Raw genomic sequence first — 19,996 nt, forward strand, 5'->3', positions numbered from 1 at the left:
TAACTCAGTTATGTCTTCAGAAGAAACTGTGTTTCAACGGCCAGTACGTTCCAAACTGGACCAAGTTGTTTGCTACATGTGTGCTCCCTGCATGTGGGAAAAGGGACGTGCCATGTGTTTTCATTTGCAAAGCTTTCTTCAGACTTTTTTCACACCCTGAAGAATTTCCAATGACTGCTGTTCTTGAAAGGACAAAAGGCTCAGTACTTCAGAGCTCTTGGTCTTTAGGGATTATTTGAAAACTCTGATTTTATAACATTTCGTTTCTCTTAGTTTCATAGGACATGATTTTGGCAAGTGTAACTGTGGGCCTGATGGTGGTCAGCACACCAGAATCTCAGCTCAGAAGAGAGTTTATGTTCATAAGGGAAGAAGAGATTTTTCTCTCCTCTGAATTAGTAAATAATTAAATTGACATTAATTCTCCTCTTCCCATAAAACCTGTTATTTGTGGCTGCAAAGACTGCAAATGAGTCACCTGTAGAAGGATTTGGGTCCAGAGGGGGACTCTCCTTTTTCACCATCACCTTTATCTGCAGCTCTCATATAGATAATCTGATCATTTACTCACAAGTTACATTATCCTATTATTAAATGAGTCCAGTCCAGTAAAATAATAGCCATGGAAATGCTGCAATAAAAGAATACTAAGAACCAAAAGTCCTTGTTAGAGCTGGCTGTAGATAGCAGTCAGCTATTCACTGCCTTGTGATGGATTTTTTATAAATTTTATGTGAAATATACTGTGGGCAACTGGCATACAGCCATTTTAGATGAGCAGGGGTAACATTATGAGGAAAGATCCATTTGTTCAAATGGACCCATTAGGTCTAAACTTAGGGGCTATAGCATCAGATTATGTGCTATCTGTGGGTGGCTTTTTGTAGCATATGGTGATTGAATCTATGTTCTCTCCTTCTCATACATATGTCGTGAGGAGCAGCTCCTCCAGAAGAGCTTTTTCTGTAGGAAAGACATTCACATTTCTTTGATTTTTCCTAGTAGCTATCATGACAGTATGTTCCCACAGGGCAAGGGACAGAGCTTTGTCAGTTAGGTTTACAGTAAAAGGGCACAAGTGGTGCAGAATGAATTAACAAAGAATTAAAAGGAGGAATTGCAAATGAAATAAATGGTAGAGTCCTTCCAAACTGCAGAGATGATGAAAACATCCAATAACTGCCCCTAACACCCCCCTCAACACCCTTCCCAGCATGATGTGTCATTCAGGGCTCTTCTCACAAGTGCCAGTGACTCATTTGGGTAAAATTTCAAAGGTTATCACCTGCCCCACTCCTCAGGTCATTGCACTTGGTGCAGAGGCAACAGATCTGAATGTGTGATTGCATACAAGCTACCACAGCTTGTGGCTGATTTGTTTTAATTTAAACTGCTGCATAATATATTAATATACAGAGAAGTAGAATAAGACAACAACAGAAGAGAAACACTTGACTGTTTAACCAACCGGGACGGCAGGTGGGAAACAGAATCCTCTTCTCTTCCCAGTAAAACTTGATGGTGCTCATAGGTCAGAGCTTTAGTTCTAAAAAGCACTTCTACCCCATTTGTGAGAGCCTGAATTTTGCATTTTGAAGTGCCTTTGTATAGATGTGTGTTTGAAGGGGGTGAGATGATGGCAGAGATGAGTAAAGAAACTTTGAAGTACTGTTTTTGAGCTCTGTGAGTACAACCGCACTATGAAAAAACCCACAACAACTCAGCTTCAAGAGAGTACAGTATGTGTTAGCAGTTTTGCCCATGAAGTTTGTTTTACTGTAAAGAAAACCATTATTTTTTCGCCTGAAGGTTAAGACATGGCAAAATCCTATTTGATTTAGCCTGTAGAAAGACAGAGCCGAGACATGGAACAGCTATAGTTAAAGACAAAAGGGCATATGTGGAGACTGATAGAGAAGCAAAAGTGAACTAGAATAGTTCATGTCTCATTGACACTCAAAACTATACTCCATTTAAAATGATAATTTATGGAGATCCGATTGCCAGGTGTTCAATTTGGTCCTGGAATCTCTTGAACTCAGATTGTATTTGTGAAACAGTCATGCTTTGCACAAATATTGTCAGTGTCAGCTGTATTGAGCAGTCTGCATTTTTTTTTTGTTATTACGCATAATTATAATTAGTTGAGTAAAATGACAATTATGTCCAAAAGGGACCTCTTCCAAGAAAAAAATATGCTATGCTATCTATTGCAAGTCTCACAGAGTTTTAAAATCAGATTCAGTCATCCTTTCCTCTAAATGGATGGCCCATAACGTACATAATTTTTGCCAATTTATGAGTTTGGAGTTTGAAGAGTTTCCTGAGAAGGTCATGTAGCTAGTGCCAACTAGATCCTTTTGTAAGGTCACCGTCACACCTTTCCTACTGAACTGAACTTGAACAGCTCATGTGTTGAAGTTAATTGCTGATCACATAAAAGGGAGAGAAAATGTTTCCCAGAATATTCAAGGAAAAGTGGCCAAAATGATAAAGGAAAGATGCTTGTAGAAATGCTAGATGAATGATAAGTTAGATGGAATAACAGATCATGCAAAGTCTGTAGGAGAACTAGAAATGAAAAGGGTAATTTAGGACAAACTTCTCAAGAGTGAAGTTTTGCAGATCCGTCGCCAAGTGCATATTCTTTTATACACAGAGTAGCGAACATCTTTCTATGAGGAAGGCCTGGCAATGCAAAGTGTGAGTTGCATCCCAGTGAAATGTGGGTCAGGTAGAGCATGCTGATGAAAAAAAATCTTCTTTTATTTTCCAAGAGTGAGATGGTCAGATCTAAAGCACACTGAAGCGAGAGTTTATATTGATTTTGCTGAGGTTTGTATCAAAGAACAGAGTCACAGTTGTTGGTCACCGCACTTACTGATACACAGAGAGATGCTTGTAGATACAGCAATGATACTGAAATGGTGAGCTTCAACTTCTTTATAAATAAAGCTGATATTTAACAAAAAAACCCCCCACTCATATCCAAAACTTGAATTATGACAAAGGAACACCCAGATTAGAATTTCTTGTTTTTCAAGACTGCAGTTATCCCAAATTCATGCGTAGCAATCTATAATCTTCCAAGCCAAGGGTATTTCCTATTTCAGTTTCATAAGTGCATCTCCTGGCCACTAGACATGGGACAAATACTGAAAACAAAAGTGACGTTTTTGTTGACTTTTCCTCTTTTTGGAAACTTTTTGGTCCACACTGATGAGTGTCAGCCTTTTTGCACCTATTGAGTATTCCTCAGGGAACTCTCATAGCACACATCTGAAATGTGTTATATAAAATCCATTATATTTTAGATTAATCACTTTGTATATTTTCTAGCAGTATAGTTGCTAAAAGGACAGTATGGGGATCTTACTCTTTTGTGAATGAAGGTAATGTAAACACCTGTACTTGATACACCCAGCATTGACGGAATTGGTGAACCTGAGCTTGTGTGAAATAACCTGTACAAAATGTCCTGGGTCAGAAACATCTGCTGTAAATGTTTCAGTAGGGAAAAGATATTATCTGGTTAAAAAATGGAGGATGATTTCACAAATGCAGCATGTTGCTGTTTAACAGTTATATGAGGCCTTAGGGACCCATGTGGCTCCATTACTTGTCCAAAGTTCAAAATAAAGAGAAAAATAAGTTTTGACAGTCACTTCTGAGGGAAGTGATAACAGATCAAAGGTCTTTCTTTTATTGAGATATTTTCATCATTATGGAAAAGAATCACTTTAGACTTTAGCTTCTGTTTGAAATCTTTACCTTTTAATAAGTTAACTCCATAAATGTAGCTCAGAGAACAAAGGTTTCTCTTTTACAGTTAAACTTTTAACCCTTGAGGTTGAATTGGTGGAGACCAGAAGGAAAATCCACTGTGTTTTCACTGAACTTTTTACCCTTTGAAAAAAGATGAACAAGTTTAAAGTTCATACACTGAGCAAGAGGTCTCTACTGGGGATTTCTGGTATTATTAACTTCCTGACCTCAGATAATTAAAAGGGAAGAGTGGAGGCAGTGCAGACTTTGACTCAACTTTGAACTTTTAACCTTCTGAGGAATGTTTTTAGTGTGCAAATGGTACACACAGTAAACTCTCTTATTAACTTTCTTTAACCCATGGATGCAAAAAATGTCAGCAGGCCAAAATTATACTTTGCCAGCTATGTCATATTTCTATTTGTGTAGCAGTTGAAACTCAAGAGGGATATTATTTGGATACAAAAAGTGACAGAGACAACTATTTTCCAGGAAGTGGCAAGCACAGTAGGTAAGAAAAAGGGAGAAGCAGCTATGAGTCTATCAGACACTGCAGCAGGGTTTGTAATTCAGACTATGCTGGTTTTTACCTTTAGGACACACCAATATTTTAGTGTTGCCCCTTAGCAAAATTTTCCTTACAGAGTAGAGATATTTAATCTCTTTTTTTCAGCTGTGCTTTACTTCCTCAAAACATTAAACACAGTGATCCTCAGCAGACAAGGAAATTATGGATTTGTTGACTAGGAAATAATAAAAAAAGTAGCATTGTGAATTCTGTATTTGATCATGCAAATTGTACTTTCTTATGGCTAAAACATAAATGAAAGAAAAAAATCTTCGCTTCTTGTCTCAGCAAGGTGAACATTATCTGTGGTCAATTGTTTGCCAGGGATACTATTTACTATGAAGTAGTCTGGGGAACAATGTGGGGAAGCAGTAAAATTTTCATTTAAGCCTCATAACATTAGTGTTATTGGGGCATAAAATAGAATTATCGTGAACTCATGTAATCAGAGATAAAAGAACTTGGCTGAAAAAAAATACAAAGAATGTTGAATGAAAATATTACTTGTAATAGCTGTAAGCTTGTGGGGCAAAATGTCAATAAATCGTGTCCTCTCAATTTTTTTCACTGTTAGAAAAGGAAGAGCACAAGTGAGTTTATGCCTTATGGTTCTCTAAATGTTTATTGCATATCATAGTGTTCCTAATCATAACAGTCATGTGTCTTCTCCATGCTGTCTTCAACAGCGTTCAGTGTAAATTGCAACATACATTTCAGTTTGCTTTAGATGAAGAAACACAATCAGAAAAATCTGCCAAATGTCTTTTGTAGGCAGATATGCTAAATCATGAAATTGCTGGATTGTTAGAAGATTGGCAGAAAAATCTTGAGGCTGGCTAGATGTTATGGTAAGTATGGATGCATGTATCTTGAAAGTTTAGAATTTGGAAGATTTTTGAACTTCTTGGTTAAAACCAGCGGAACACTTAAAAAACAAATATACAAGTCAAAGAGTTATTTAGGTGATTATCCTCTATGTCCTGGTAAAAAGCACTCTGAAACCTGCAAGTCTTGAAAATTTTGGCAAAAAAATAGTCATGGCAAACTCTTATGCTTGAACTGATCTGGTTCATGCTCTGCTACACCAGTAGCATCAAGAAATCTGGAGGCTGGGCATGATTTTCCCTGCTCCCTTTGCAACTTCTAGCTCTGAAGATTTTCTGGATTTTCAGCTGCAAAGTAGGAGACTTCAAAGCCTGGTCACTAGGCCAAAGTGGGCAAAAATGCACCCTAGGAATAAAGGCTACCCAGGTTATTCAGATTTTCTTTTATTTTCTTTTTTTTTTCAGTGTAGAAACAACAGTACATTTTTCTCTGATCCATATCACTGAGCTGTCTGAACCGTTTTAGTGCAGAAGTTTTCCAAAAAGCATTCAGCTTGTGGTATAAATGTTGGCACAGAAAATTTCAGCTGGAACTAGACAGGAGAAGTCTGGCAAAGTTACAGGCTATTGATAGCAGGGTGTTCATCATAACAAGCATGGCGAAACCTTGCTACCAGCCTCACTGCAATCTCACAGTTCATACCTAGAGACAGAATATGTAAAATCAGCATGAATGTGTTTGCATGTGAGTGTGTAGATGAATGGGAAGTGTCAATGTGTGTGTGAGTTTGTATATTGCAGAGCTACTCGTGGGAAAGTAAGTACCAGAGCCTGTCCCTAGGCAGGGATTAAGGAAGGCAATTAGACATGTGCTTAGACACTGGGGGTGCCTTCCTCTATCAGAGCTTTGAAAATTCATCTGTCTTTGTGCACCACTGTGTCTGTGGAAGCACTGAACTTTAGCTTTCCCTTAGATTTCAGCACTGGTGAACTGGCACCAGCTGTTCTCTGTGGCAAGACCCCCAGCTCTGCTGATCTACATTTGCTGTCCCCTAGAGCAAAGAGATATCTCATCAGTTTTTGCAGACTTGCCTCCTGAGCATGAAGGATATGTTCATCTTTAAGTGCCGATGAAGATGCAAGCGGGAAAAAAAACATGCAGTAGAAATACTTAGCACTCAGGTAGGCTTTTTCAGGAAGTAACTATATGATATAGGAAAAAAAATATTGTTTGGACAAAACTGCACTGTATTTTTTCCTGGAGAGAGCATACAGGTATTATGGAAACAGCTAAAATACAGACCTAACAGTTATTATCATCTGTATAGAGACAAGAGGACAATTTAAGTGGTTTACCTAAATAAAACCGTGTCAGTGTAAAGTTTAGAAAGTCAAAGTCTTGTCTTAGACCTGCACCCAGTCCATATATTGTTACCTCATGTTCCCTCATGATGAATGTAGATAGCTTTTATTTATCCTGCTTTCTGCATAGGCATGTGATGGACAGAGTTAATAAAAATTGAAAAGCAAAATTCTCACCTGTTCCTGCTTATTGAAACAAGAGGAATACTGGTAAATGTCACATCCCATGCACTCTGCCCTTGAGTCCTTCAAAGCCAAATGATCAAGGCTAAAATGTATTGTATGGAAGGAAGTAAGAGGAATTAAAAACTTGCACCACCTTGCAAAGGGATACTTACAGCTTAAATCCTGGTCAAAGTGATGGATAAAATATAGATATAGCCAAATTACAAACCCTGCTTGGGCATTTAGAAGAGATAGCACTCTGCTTACTAGAACTAAATGGAAACAACAAACCTATCTCTAAACATATGCAGTTAGTCAGAGTAACAGTATCAGTGGAAAAACCTGATGGTAAATGCATCCATCCTTTAACTGAATGGTCCTGCCCTGCTTGCCTCTGCCCTTGGATGGTCTGAACATATCTGTGAGTCTCTGACTGACAAGTTGAGAGTCAAATACCATGTCTGTCCATCAAATTAGATCATATTAAAACTTTCTCCTGCTGCATATTTTTGCTGATATGCCATTTCACTTGCTTCACCCCTCACACCAAAGAAACTGTATGGCCTTGGGAAGACCCCAAATTAAAGTGGCAGACAGGAGGAGTGGTTGTAAGGAGAAGTACAAGGACAAAACTCTACCATCAAAAAGGAGCCATAGTAGGGATCCAGAAAGTGATTCCTTGACAATCTGAAATCAGGTTTCTTTGAAGGCGTAAACATACGCCTTCATTGCCCTCATTGTGTTTCTCCAAGGCAAGCTTAAAAAATGTCACCTTGGACATATTTTTGTTCCTCAGCTGTTGCTCTCTTACATTATATATAAGACAAATCACATGCAAAGATTTGTCTGTAGTGATGACTCCTGCTTATGCCAGGTTAGCTAATGGATGTGTGTACGTATTTTTTGTTATTACTTTACAACTCTGTAGAGATGTCTGAGTGTCCACAGGGATGAAGAAGACATCTCCTCTGAAAACCGCTTGCAATAAAATTTGAGACTTGATAGTGAAGGATGGTAAGATAAAATGGTGAGTAAATGTTGGCTGAGCAATTTTATTAGCAAAACATACTGCTTGCTCATCAAAACCTTCTTTCTTGGGGAAAGATTTTGGTTTAATTTGTTGGGTTTTTTAAATATAAGTTTATAGAGCTGATCCATTGCTACAGGTTTTAAGAATGATATGTCTGAAGTTCATGAAGTGGCCAAGCAGATACTGCTGTATAAATCAAAGGAAAGTTTAGGTTTAAGATTAAAGATCATCCTATAAAGCTGAACTTCTCATAAGCCAGCACCATGGTAGACAATTTCTCTCATTTGCCTCTTTTTTGCCGTGGCTGCATCTCTAAAAGTTTGACAGAAGAGCATTGCAATCAGGTTGACAATTACATTTCAGACCTTGTTGGTTAAGCTGGCTACTGCTAGAGAAATCTTCCACACCTGGATGGTAATTTTGCCAGGAAGGGAGACCATATTACTCTCTATTGGATAAATTACAGAAGTGTACAAAAGGAGGGATACATTACTAGTCTTTCTCCATATTCAAATTTGTTAGTTGCTTATATTTTTACTCTCAGCAGTGTGACTTACACAGAATAAAGATCAAAGTGTGCCTAACCAAACGCAGATAATAAAATAGATTATTCCTGATGTTCCTTGGTGAAGAGCTGTGAGGCAAAAAACTCCTATCACTTTATTTTAGAGGAGCATACTAGTTAAAATCAGAGGTGCTATTGAATAGGAAAACAAATAGCAAAAGAAATGTTCTGGCTTCAAATTAAGACATATTAAATAGAAAATGAATTACAACTGATCAGATTTTTGGTTTTATAAAATTTTTGTTTATTTTACAGTCTTACTGATATCAGAAAATAATCTGATATTTAAGGCATAAGTGCATAGAGTAACTCATCTCATAAAATGCTTTTCCTCTGACACATTTCATTCAGTCCACTGAGATGACAGAGTATTTTTTCTCTGATGTATGTGATGCCTTACATGTTATTTTATCATTATTTAGATTTTGGACTCTACCCAGGCTTTCTTCCCAAGAAATACAGATATATTGTCCTTTTAAAACACATTACCACCTAAGCAAAAGATCTCCTTGTCTTTGCTAGTCACAGATGTAAATTTGACGTTTGCTTCATTAGCTGATACACACTACATTTAACAAAATGTATTTATTTGTGTTGTGCCATAAGATGTTCTTGTCTACAAGTACCCTGTTATCTGGAGAAGAGTAATTTCAATGTCATAAGAAACTTCACATTTTGTTTCTAACCACTGACATACCTAATGTAAACAACCTTCTCCAAGGAAAGAAAGGGAAAAGTAAGAATGCAGAAAGTACTGTATGAAAACTTTGTTAGGACTAAGACGAGACTGCGATTTCTCCCGAGTGGCAACGTGCACAGCACAGTGCTCTCCTCAAGCGTATGGCCACTTTCGCCTTTTAGGGTAGCAATTCCCAATCCGAAAAGTTCATGATGGCACGGAAGCTGCAGCCAGTTCCAGGAATCTGCCACCACTCCCCAGGTCAGCTCAATGTTGCTTTCATCAGAAGTGTCACTGCGATGGGGAGAAGTTGTTATAACAAGTTTCAGGAGGCATTGACATAATCAGGTCAGCTGGAGGTGCATCAACAAGGAAGGGGGGATCAAAACATGTAGAGAAACATATATCTTTTTATCCTGTCTCTGGGAGGCATGAAGTAAAAAGCCTTTACTCCTGCTGGTGTGGCATCCTTGCTTTTCCCTTTTCTCTTTTTGGCTGTAAGGTATTTTCTTCACTGCAACCTGACAGACCCAAGGACATTTTAATCCATTGTGTGGATCTTAGGCAAATTTTACCTTTCTTCTTGTTATTGTGGCAGGCAGATTTTTTTAACAGGCTGCTTAATCGCTAGGTGCCATCCACCGAGTGGATGTCAGTTAGTGAGATGGAGAGAAGATGGGGTCTCTCTGGGGGCTTTGGGGATGCTGGGGAGGGGAGAAGAGGGAACTTAAAAGAATATTGTATGTTGCAGGAATATCTAAGGAACTTATGCCTCTGATGATGAAAACATTACTGGGCTTTTGTATTTTCTCCTCTTGTGAGCCTATTGAAAGTTTTTAATGACAACCGTGATCTGAAAACAGACAGGAAAAATACTGTGTTATGTAATTTGCATCTGGAGATGATATATGCTAATGCAAACTTTAGTCAATCACAGAGCAGGCTGCTATTACAACTGAGGCTGAAAAATACTTTTCCAATAAAAAAAAATGTTGAAATTACTGGAGAATTCTCCTCTGATGTAATGCTACCAATGTCAGAAGTAGGGCCTGCAGTCCTGGCTGGAAGCACTGTGTATTTATTGGGCATTTAGAATCAATACATGCTAATATGCATGCCGATATTTAATGCAGTCTCTAGCTACATTACTTTTCAATAACTAAGCTCACAAGGAAGAAACATGGCAGATTTGGTCCTTATGCCATCACTGTTGCTGAGCAATTCGTTTTCTCTTGGAGGAAGAGGGCTTGGGAAACATGAAAAGGAGTCTCCACCAGCCCCATCTCTATTAAACACACAAATTAACCACCAAGGGAAGAGGCTGGTTTTAAGAGGGAGATGGGAAACATTTTTTTTTTCATGAGAAGCTGAATTTTTTGTGATCTTCTGCAGCACTGAATTCTGAGAACTCACGGATTAAGTGGACTAGTTTTAGGAGATCCTCTTGGGAAAAGTTTGAGGTGGTCTAAAAAGAAGATGCGGTTGGCAGGTTAGATACTGTGACCTTCTCTTAACAGCAGCACAAAGCTGCAGGCTGCCTTTGACATTAGTGGATGAAGATCTGCAGAGGTTTTGGAAAAGACTGATGTCCTTGTAAGTACAATCTCCTGCTACTGGCAAGAGAGCAGCAGTATGTTACTCTCTGTATTTGGATTATTACCATGCTTTCTACCTACTTACACTTCACTTGCAATTTTGGATAAGTAGAGTCATCATTTTCATTTTATGCCTCAAGCTTTTGTCTGATACAGCTGTGTAGTGTTAACAGATGCTGGTTTTTGTTATAGAAGTAGATGCATTTTAGGAATAGGTAATGAGATTTCTGCTGTACACTTTGTTCAACTAGTTTGTGAAGCACTTTGTAGATCCAGGTGTGTAAAAAGTACTTAATAATATTGATTTTACAACAACAATAATAATAATGTCAAAAGAGATTATGATCCATGTTTTGGTTTGCAATTTACCACTGATTTGTTATACATTATGCAGAAAATCTTGGGCTTGTGATACTGAGCCTCACTGAGCAAAACCCCAGGTCTGGAAATTAGATTACTATACTTCAGCTCAGCGATTAAAATTAAAAAAAAAACAAAACAAAACTCCATCACTTGTATTTACATTTTTTCTGCAAATCAGGTTACCCTGCCCTTTGAGTTCTGTTTCCACAGAATGGGCCAAATCCATTCTCAGTGTGACACCTTTGGCTCCAGCATGGTTGCACAAGAGATGACTGTACCTCATTAAGTCTGCAGAATAACCGTTTGATTAGGGATAAAAAAAGTTTAGTATTTGGGTGGAGTTTATTCTTGCTGGCATGCTAGATGGGTTTTTTTAATTGATATTAACTGGAGCTGGAACAGACATTATTTGCTTAAAAAAAAGACAAAGTGTGCCTTTTATCTCCTTTCTATCCATTGTACAGAAATAACCATTAAAGGTCAGGTGTTGAGAGGATGGGATGAGTCTGTTTCTCTGTAGTGCCCAGTGACAGCACAAGGGGTAATGGGCACAGGCTGGAACACAGAAAGTCCCTCTTGAACATGAGGGGAAACTTCATGAGGGTGAAGGTGAGGGAGCCCTGGAACAGGTTGCCCAGAGAGGGTGTGGAGTCTCTTTCTCTGGAGGATTCCAAAATGCACTTGGACATGTTTCTGTGTGACCTGATCTACATCTAGAGTTTAACAGGAAAAGTGAACTGGGTGGTCTCTTCCAACCTCTACAAATCTGTGATTCTGTGATAAGACTGTAAATGACAGCAAATTCATAAGACAAAATAAATATCCTATCTTAGTTATATCTTCTTAAGATTCTATGATTCTTCTGTAATAGCATTCTCTAGTGCAAATACTGACACAGTTCTGCTTCAAATACAGGGGGAAAGAAAAGCGTTTATTTGGCTTACTGCTTCCTCTGTGAGCTGGGAGCATTGGATGTGGATTAGAGAGCCAAGTGTGGGTACTAGCACTGGGAGCCTGCTGGGACAGATGGGAAGAGCCAAAGGGGATTGGACAGCTCTATCTGCCTTGCACAAGTGGGACACTGAGGCGGGAACTGCCCACCTTGATTGTGGAAGGCTATGAGAAAGTCACAGGGGAGAGGAATAGAGTTAGCTGGGAAGATAAATATGAGAAACTAGAAGCTTGCTGGAGAGTATGGGTTGAGAGAAAGGTCAGACAATGTGCCTGGAGAAGAGACAGTGGGACATTTTTGGTACAGAGAGCAGATGAGATGACTGGAGTCACCCATGCCATGTAGCAGGAAAGCTTTCAGTGGACAACTGATTTAATCCCTCTGCCCCCGTACAAGAGAAACTGGCCAAGACAGTCGTCTTTCTGTTGTCTCGTCTCCAATTACTTTGCCATAGACAGGGACCTGCAGTGCCCCAGACTATGTCTGGTGGCAAATAAATAAATCTGATTGACTAGCACTGTGCACATTAATTCTCTGGGAGTAGCAACAGAGTGGCATTGCCCTTTGTGCATGCAAAGGCCAGGAAAAAATATACTGCAGCACTTTTCTTCCTGATGTTTAGCTGAAAGTAACATTAAAGACCTCAACTCCTCCCAACAGGTCATTAAGCCCCAGGAAATACCCTATTCCTCTATCGTTATTGCTTAATTATTTTCAGCTCTGTAATCTAATTTGCAGTTTGACTCTATGTTGATTCTAGCTGCTGTATCATAACCTCTGCAGTACGGGAAATGAGATGCAGGGTTGGCTGTACTGACATCCACATTTTTTGGTCAAAAGGGCCTTTTTTTTAAGCCTGCAGTTTCAGGAAATAACTTGTTTTCTAGAAAACCTGAAACCTTTAACATCCTGGAGATTTCACTTTCTCCTACTTTAATTTAAAAATGTTTTAGAGAATTTACAATGCAAAACTAAGTAATAAAAGGTCTTTTATTTAGTATGTGCCATTACTCTTCAGTTTTAAAGCTGGATGTTAGAGAAGTATGTTACACACAGGAGTTGTTAACATATTCTTTTTATTTTAATTAAATATAACAGATGCTTCAGGTGTTCTAAAAAGCAAGGAAATAAACTCATAGTTATGGAGGGAAGCTGTCTCAATATAGGAATTACAAATGAGATAAATTAAGAATTGAAACAACTTAAAGCTTGAATTATTATTAAATACTTGCTATCTAAACCAAATAATTCTATTTCAAACAGAAATTACTGAGTTTATGCAATACCTACTACCTACTCTGTTTCTCTAGAAATCTCCAAAAACTAACAGGAAATTAGAGCCGTAAGGAGCCATCTGCTTTGAGATACATCTCATCAAGACTCTTGTTCATATGTCTGGAATTGTTTGACAAAACACAGGGACAATACGTACGGTTCATAGTACGTGATATATGAGACGCTTCTGAGCTCAGAGATTCTCCTGGATGTGCATTAGCCATGTGAGCCTGCAGGAGGGCACTTAGTCTGAAATAAAGCAAAAAGGGAAAGAATGTGAGGGGGGTCTCTGAAGTGTAATTCTCCAGGAAGAGTAGTCAAAAAAAGGCACAGAAGGAAATCATCTAGACTGGGCATGAGAATCGGGGAAGCATATGGAAATTGGTGTGGCAAACCAAAAGCTTTTGGGGTTTTTTTCTGTAGCTTTCTTGTTTCTAATCCTGGCATGTGCACCTCTGAACCTTGGATTCAATCCACGTTAAAAACACCTCCCTATTGTTTTACTACAGGTCTGTCTTGTGTCAAGGTGCACCAGGATGAAACAGAGAGCCTAAGCCTACAGCCTCGGGGGCTCAGGGTATCAGATGGGCAGAGAAAGGGTGGGAGTGCCTGTGCTGTTTGCACTGAGGGACTCCGGGAGCTAGATGAACTTGCTCTGAAGCCTGTGTTGCTGCATGTCAGGTTTAGAGGTGTTCCCCATGACTGGTGCATGTGACTGCAGTTTTTGTGTACGTACACAGGCCATTTCTCAGCCTATGGAGATGATGAGGCATCCCTATGTGGTGCTTGTGTCCTGAATAAAACCAAGGGTCCCATCCCATTTTAAAATCTCAGAATCAGAGAGAAAGAGATTTCCACACAATGGCAGTCCATTCTAGGCTGCTGGACTCAGCCGTGTGGGATGGCTTTAAAACTCTGCTCATTATTCAGCCTTCCTTGGATTAGGGATGTGGATTATGAGAATGTGGGAAGAGTTATTCTCTCTTCTCCTTTGTTGTACAGCTGTGCAGAGCTCTGGGAGCCTGCAAGTTAGAGCAGCCCTTCTGCCAGGAAGGCTGCTGTCATTCCCACAGCAGGGGATTTCAGGGTCTGGTGTTAGTACACAGAAGTGGTGAATGCTAAGTTACCATTACAGTGAAGAATGTGATAACACTCCTGAATTGTTTCAAAGCAGTTGTTCAAATGCATGTGTGTAGAAAGGGAGAAAAGAAAAATTGCAGTTAGCTGCTACATATCTTATATAGGAAAATGATTGCTGTGTTATCCATGTCACCTCCTCTCTGCTTCCAGTCAAGTGTCAGCAATACAGGTGAGCTGGTAACATTATGAATCTTAAGTCATGGCATTGCAGTTGCAAAGCCTTTCCTTCTGAACAGTACTGTGACAGCTAGGCCTGCCCGTTGAATTAAAGAAAATCTTTCTGGTAACATAGTTAATGAAATTAATTCAGTGTAAATGTGACTGAAATGGACACGTAAATAAGACTTCATTGTTATATAGAAATGTTGCCCTATTCCAAGTCCCCTCATGCTACTAATGGGGGAAAACACTCTTCCAACAAATATCTTGAATATCGAACTCTGCTTGGCTGATTCAAAATGAATAGGCAGCTTTATGGTCTTAGTCCGTATTCGTTTCTAGACTTAAGAATTGGAAGCAATTGGAAGACCTTTGATCCATTAGTAATGCGGGATCAGATCCTTTCTCTGGGTAAAAGACAACAAAAGGTAAGGAAATGGCAATATCCCTGTTTCATCATGCAACATGGTGACCCTTTTCTATGATTAGACACAAGTCAGGAAGAAAGGCCTTAATCCTTATAAGAAAGGCCGAAAAGAGAAGATATTCAAATGACAGCTAGAAGAAGGGAACAATGCTGATATAATTGGAGTAGACAAAGGATATTCGCTTTGTGACACATTTTGAGAAACATCCAGGAACATTTGTTATGCTAAAGCGGGTTCATGGTTCAGTGGAAATGCCATCTTCTGATGGAGAAGTGAGCAGAAAAGGCAGCACTCTGATCAGACAAGGGAACAAAAATAGTTCAGAGCTCCAGAGCAGACTGTTGTATAAAAGTTTAGATATATTATTATGGTAATAATCCTGCTAAGTGTGTGTAGCATTTTCCTTTAGTGATTGTTCCACAGAGGAATGACTGCACACTAATGCTGTTCCCTAACAGAGGGGTCTTTTTAATTCACTTCACAAGCAGCAGTGTTTGGATGATTTACCTCCTCCTCGTCCTGTAGTTCCTACTTATGAACTAGAGACTATCTGTATTTATTTCTGGATTTAAAATACTTAAGAAGGCATGGTGAAGCCTGCTCATGCCTTAAGCAATGTCTGAAGACACAGGAATTATTCAGATTTATCTACTCAAACACTGCTGGATCTGGGGTATAGAGAGGCAAATTACGATAGAGTTCAACAGCAGAAGCCTGAAGAAGCTCTTAGACCGTTTGGTCTAACCTGAATGACAAGTCTCATCTGTCTTATGTTTCGGTAACCAAAAGTGTGCATGCTTGCATATGTCTATGTACACACACACACTCACTCACTCACATAAATGTAGTAGTATATAAACTGTACAAGTAGTCTAATATCCATATACATGTGTGTGTGAGTGTATACATATATATATGAATTTCAGTTTGCTCAAAGGCGAACTATGTTCCTTTGTCTGGACTGAAACCCCGTGAAAAAAAAGTATGTTTGCCTCCAGTGACATGAGCAGCTGAAACTGCTCATGGATAGAGAGTTTGTGGCTGAACAGGGAACATCCACTGAGCTCTTTTCAGAGGAACAGAAATGTTTTCCCATGCAACAGCAGGGCTGCACAGGGTTTTCACCATTTAAGATCACCAAGTAACTGAAATATAGACTGAAAGTAGGGTCTGCCTGCAAGGATAACACAGGCAGAAGAAAGTGTGCTTGGTGAATCCCTTCTCAGTGGCTGAGATTTTTCTATATTTAAAAAAGTTAATAATTCTGGTTTTTATGTTTTAATAATACCTGGGGTTTTGGAACATTTTTAGGTTCAAGGGTAGCTGAGTGAGTATAGGCATGTTTGCCTCATTGCTGTTGCCTGGCTCAGGCCACACGATGCTTTCTAATACAAGCCCAATAGTTTGTATTACATGAAGAGTAATTTCCATATGGACAACCAGTGTTTTCCCAAAGGCGTCAGAAGGCGGAGAATGCCTGCACCGTATGCTTGCATGAAGTGCTGACTGACTTCACATTTAGCAGTGTGTTCTTTATTCCTAGCTGTAATTAGTTAGGCTTAAGATCTCACCTTCTGCTTTTGTTGTTATGACTTTCTTTGCTAAATTGGCAAGCTCTTGAGCTACAAGTACCTTCTCCTTGGAAAAGTGATTTTAACTGCGCTCAAGTCCACACCTGATCTCTTGGATAAGAAAAGGAGATGCAATTGTCTCTTAGTGTAAGGCATCTTCTCTTTCTCTCATACATTTTTTGGCTGCTCTTCTGTGTTCTGGCTTTAAAATGTAAACATTAGACCTGTAAGTAGCATCTTGGAATAGATCTCATTAGTCTGACTCACCAAGATACATTCATAGCCCTGCTCTTGCTGACTGATTTCTGTGAGGTGCATTCAAAGATCATATAAGCCTTTTTTTTTTTTTCCCTAAGCAGATTGGGTTGAACTCCTGATCATTGTAATCCAAAAGCTTTAACATATTTGTGATTTTTATCTCTTGCTCCTCTCACTCAAGAAATGAATAAATTGTTATAAAAAGTTTTAGTAAGTTAACAAGTTAAAAAAATACAGTAAACAAACTATATCTACTTTATGAAGTAAATGTATCTTTATCAAGTGGTAGATCACTTGTTCTTTTGCTAAGAGCTTTGATATGTTACTATTGTTTGATATAAATCTGTTTTTGCAAAAAGAATTGCAGATGTAATTTGCACTGTTACAGCATAGCACAGCCTATGGTGGTTTGAATTTCCAGATCTCAGAGAGAACTAGAAGAATCTGCTGCTTTTACATTCAACTAAGCTAATTCTTCCATAAGATGATCCTCTATATGAGCTTGCCCTCAGATATATGTAGTGTATTTTGTGTTACAACTGAAACCTCAAGACCCGGATTTTTCTGCAAAGGATTGTCCTTACCCATGTAACTAAATGTTTTGCATGAGAGTGCTTTTACACTGTAATGCATTCTTCTGAAAACTCTTTCCAGAAGCTTCTTCCTTTCTTTTTAAAGGAGAAAAAACCTCCTTCAGCACCTCCTGTCTTTCATATAAAACCTTAATCTGACTCACAAGTTACAAATAGAAGCTTCAGTGTCCTAAATTAGATACACAATTAAATGCTGCAGTACTCTTTAGTAAGTAGTCTAATATCTGTTGGTTCCTTTGTTATGAGTAGAATGTGAAAAAAAAAATTACTCTGTACACCTCCTATCTCTTTTCTAAAGAACAAGTAGCTGTTGCTGGCATGACTTTCCAATGTAACAGACTACTGTAGATTTTTCAGTGGAGATATCTGTGGACATAGAGGCAGGTTTTTCTGGATAAATTATCACATGGGACATACATCTGGGAAAAGCTGCTATTTGATTTGACATATTATTAAAGTAATATTAAATGTCACTGAAACCAGACTACAATACGCCTAATTTGGGGGAAAGCTATCCATTTCAATTCCTTTATGTAATCTGTCTGTGCATGTGTGTGTACAGGATACATCTATGCATGTATTACTTACTTAAAGAATTGATCTCTTAGAAAGAAATATTTGTCTCTGAGAGCCTTAGAGTTAAGAATTTCAGTAAATCATTATATTGTTTACTAAACCAATAAGTAATAGTTTGAAAACAACATTTCTTCATTCTAATTTGCATGTTCAACCTTGAATATATGTCTAAGGCAAGGAACATTCTCAAGAAGTGGTGCCAGGATATAGGTTTATTTCTTCTGATTACAGTTCTCTGGGCTGCACTCAACAATGTTTCAGTACAGTAAGCCAAACTTATCCTTGGAGCAAGACCATTTTAGTCAACGGATGCATTTGGCCCATTAACTTTAGCCTGCGATAAAGTCAAGGGCAAAAGGATATTCTTATGCAAAGTAGAATCACTGCAGATATGCCACTAATCACTGAGGATTAGAATGAGAATATTCCTGTCCTCGTAGCACCTTCATATGGCTTTTTAGCCTTTTTCAAATGGCAAAATTATAAGGATTTTTTTCTTTTACTTCTGAGAAGAAATCAGTGTTTCATCTATTAACACAAAGTAGAAAAACTTTATTAGAAATGCAATTATGTTTCCTAAATCTTTTAGTACTTCTGTGCATGTGATTGCTAAGCAATAGTAGCTCTAATTACAATTTCATAAACTGCCTGTGGGTGAAATAGTAGGCTGTATGTGAACTTCCCAGTACTACTGTTTGGGCTTGAACCTTCTTATGAATTATTTTAAGCCTACATATTTCAAAGAAGAATAAGCTCTAAATATTTATGTAAGACTGAAACCCATTCATCTTAATCTTATATGTAGATCTACATTAAATCAGTGGAATCACTTGGATGATTATAACATCAATTATCTGTACGCTCTTGAATTGAATTTTAAATGACATTTTATAATATCTGACATTTTGTCTGAACAATACAACTAATATCTTTCTAGTATTCTGAAAAACCAAACACCCTGTGACAGTAAAATATTTTCTTGGCAGATTTAAAAGTATTTCCTATGTATGTTTTATCTAGATTTATCAAGATTGGATTTTAGAAACAAATATTGTATAGTGTATTTATGCATATTTATATATGACAGCAAGACATTTCATTCATAAAGAAATGCAGCTCATCACTATATTTAATTACAATGTTCTGAACTGAAATACATAGCCAGTGGGAATAGGACTATTGATTAAAAACTAGGATAGCTTCTCTTTAGTCTGTTGGAGGCTCTTCTTCTTTTTTTTTTTTTTTTTTTTTGCAATTACTACGTGTAGGAGAGGTCAGTGTGATTGCATTATAAAATTAGGCTAAGAGACGGTATTTCTATCACTGAATTGCATGTGATCCATTTCTTAAGAAAAGACACAGCAGAATAATTTCAATCTATACTCAGAGCACTTTATCGTGCCTGACAGAAAGAGCTTTTATTTTACCCTTCAAATTCATCATTGCAAAACCAGAAATGCCTACAAAACAAAGAACACTACAAAGTGATATTCATGTGAGTGTAAATAGTGTGTTTTGTACTATGTATTTGCCTTCAATTTTAGGGAAATTTGCTATGGAAATTACAGTGGATATTTGGAGAGCATAAATATGCACACAGAATGGCACATTTTAAAGAAGGGGATCTGATAATAATAGCTGAGAATTATAGAGATCTCACGGACAGCAGCTCCTGTCTGACAGCCTAGTTGAGCTGAGCATCCTCAACAGTAAGGCAAGTGGGCTGAGAGCTGCTGAGCTCTGTGGACGTGGGTTTCTCCATGTTCAACAAATAAGTGGCACCTCTGTGGCAACAGTTTTTATTTTACTTTGCAGACACATTTGTGTTCATCTAATGAAACATACTAATTAATGAAATGTGATGATGTTGATGTACAAATTAAAAGCATAGTGAGAATTTCCAAGAAGATAATCAGATTTTGCTTAATGCTTCTTCTCCATGAGTTACAAGTTGATAGAAAACAGAGCTGGAAAGGATCTTGAAGTGTTGTTCTCCCTGCCCTGACAATGGATTAGTCCTACCTAAACCACCTTGACAGATGTTTGTCAGGCCTGTTCTTAAAAACTGCCAGCATGAGGACTCCATGGCCAGCTTAGGCAATCTCACTTTATACTTAGAAGAGCTTTT

This window comes from Colius striatus, chromosome 1, assembly GCF_028858725.1.
Source record: "Colius striatus isolate bColStr4 chromosome 1, bColStr4.1.hap1, whole genome shotgun sequence".
NCBI classification, from domain to species: domain Eukaryota; kingdom Metazoa; phylum Chordata; class Aves; order Coliiformes; family Coliidae; genus Colius; species Colius striatus.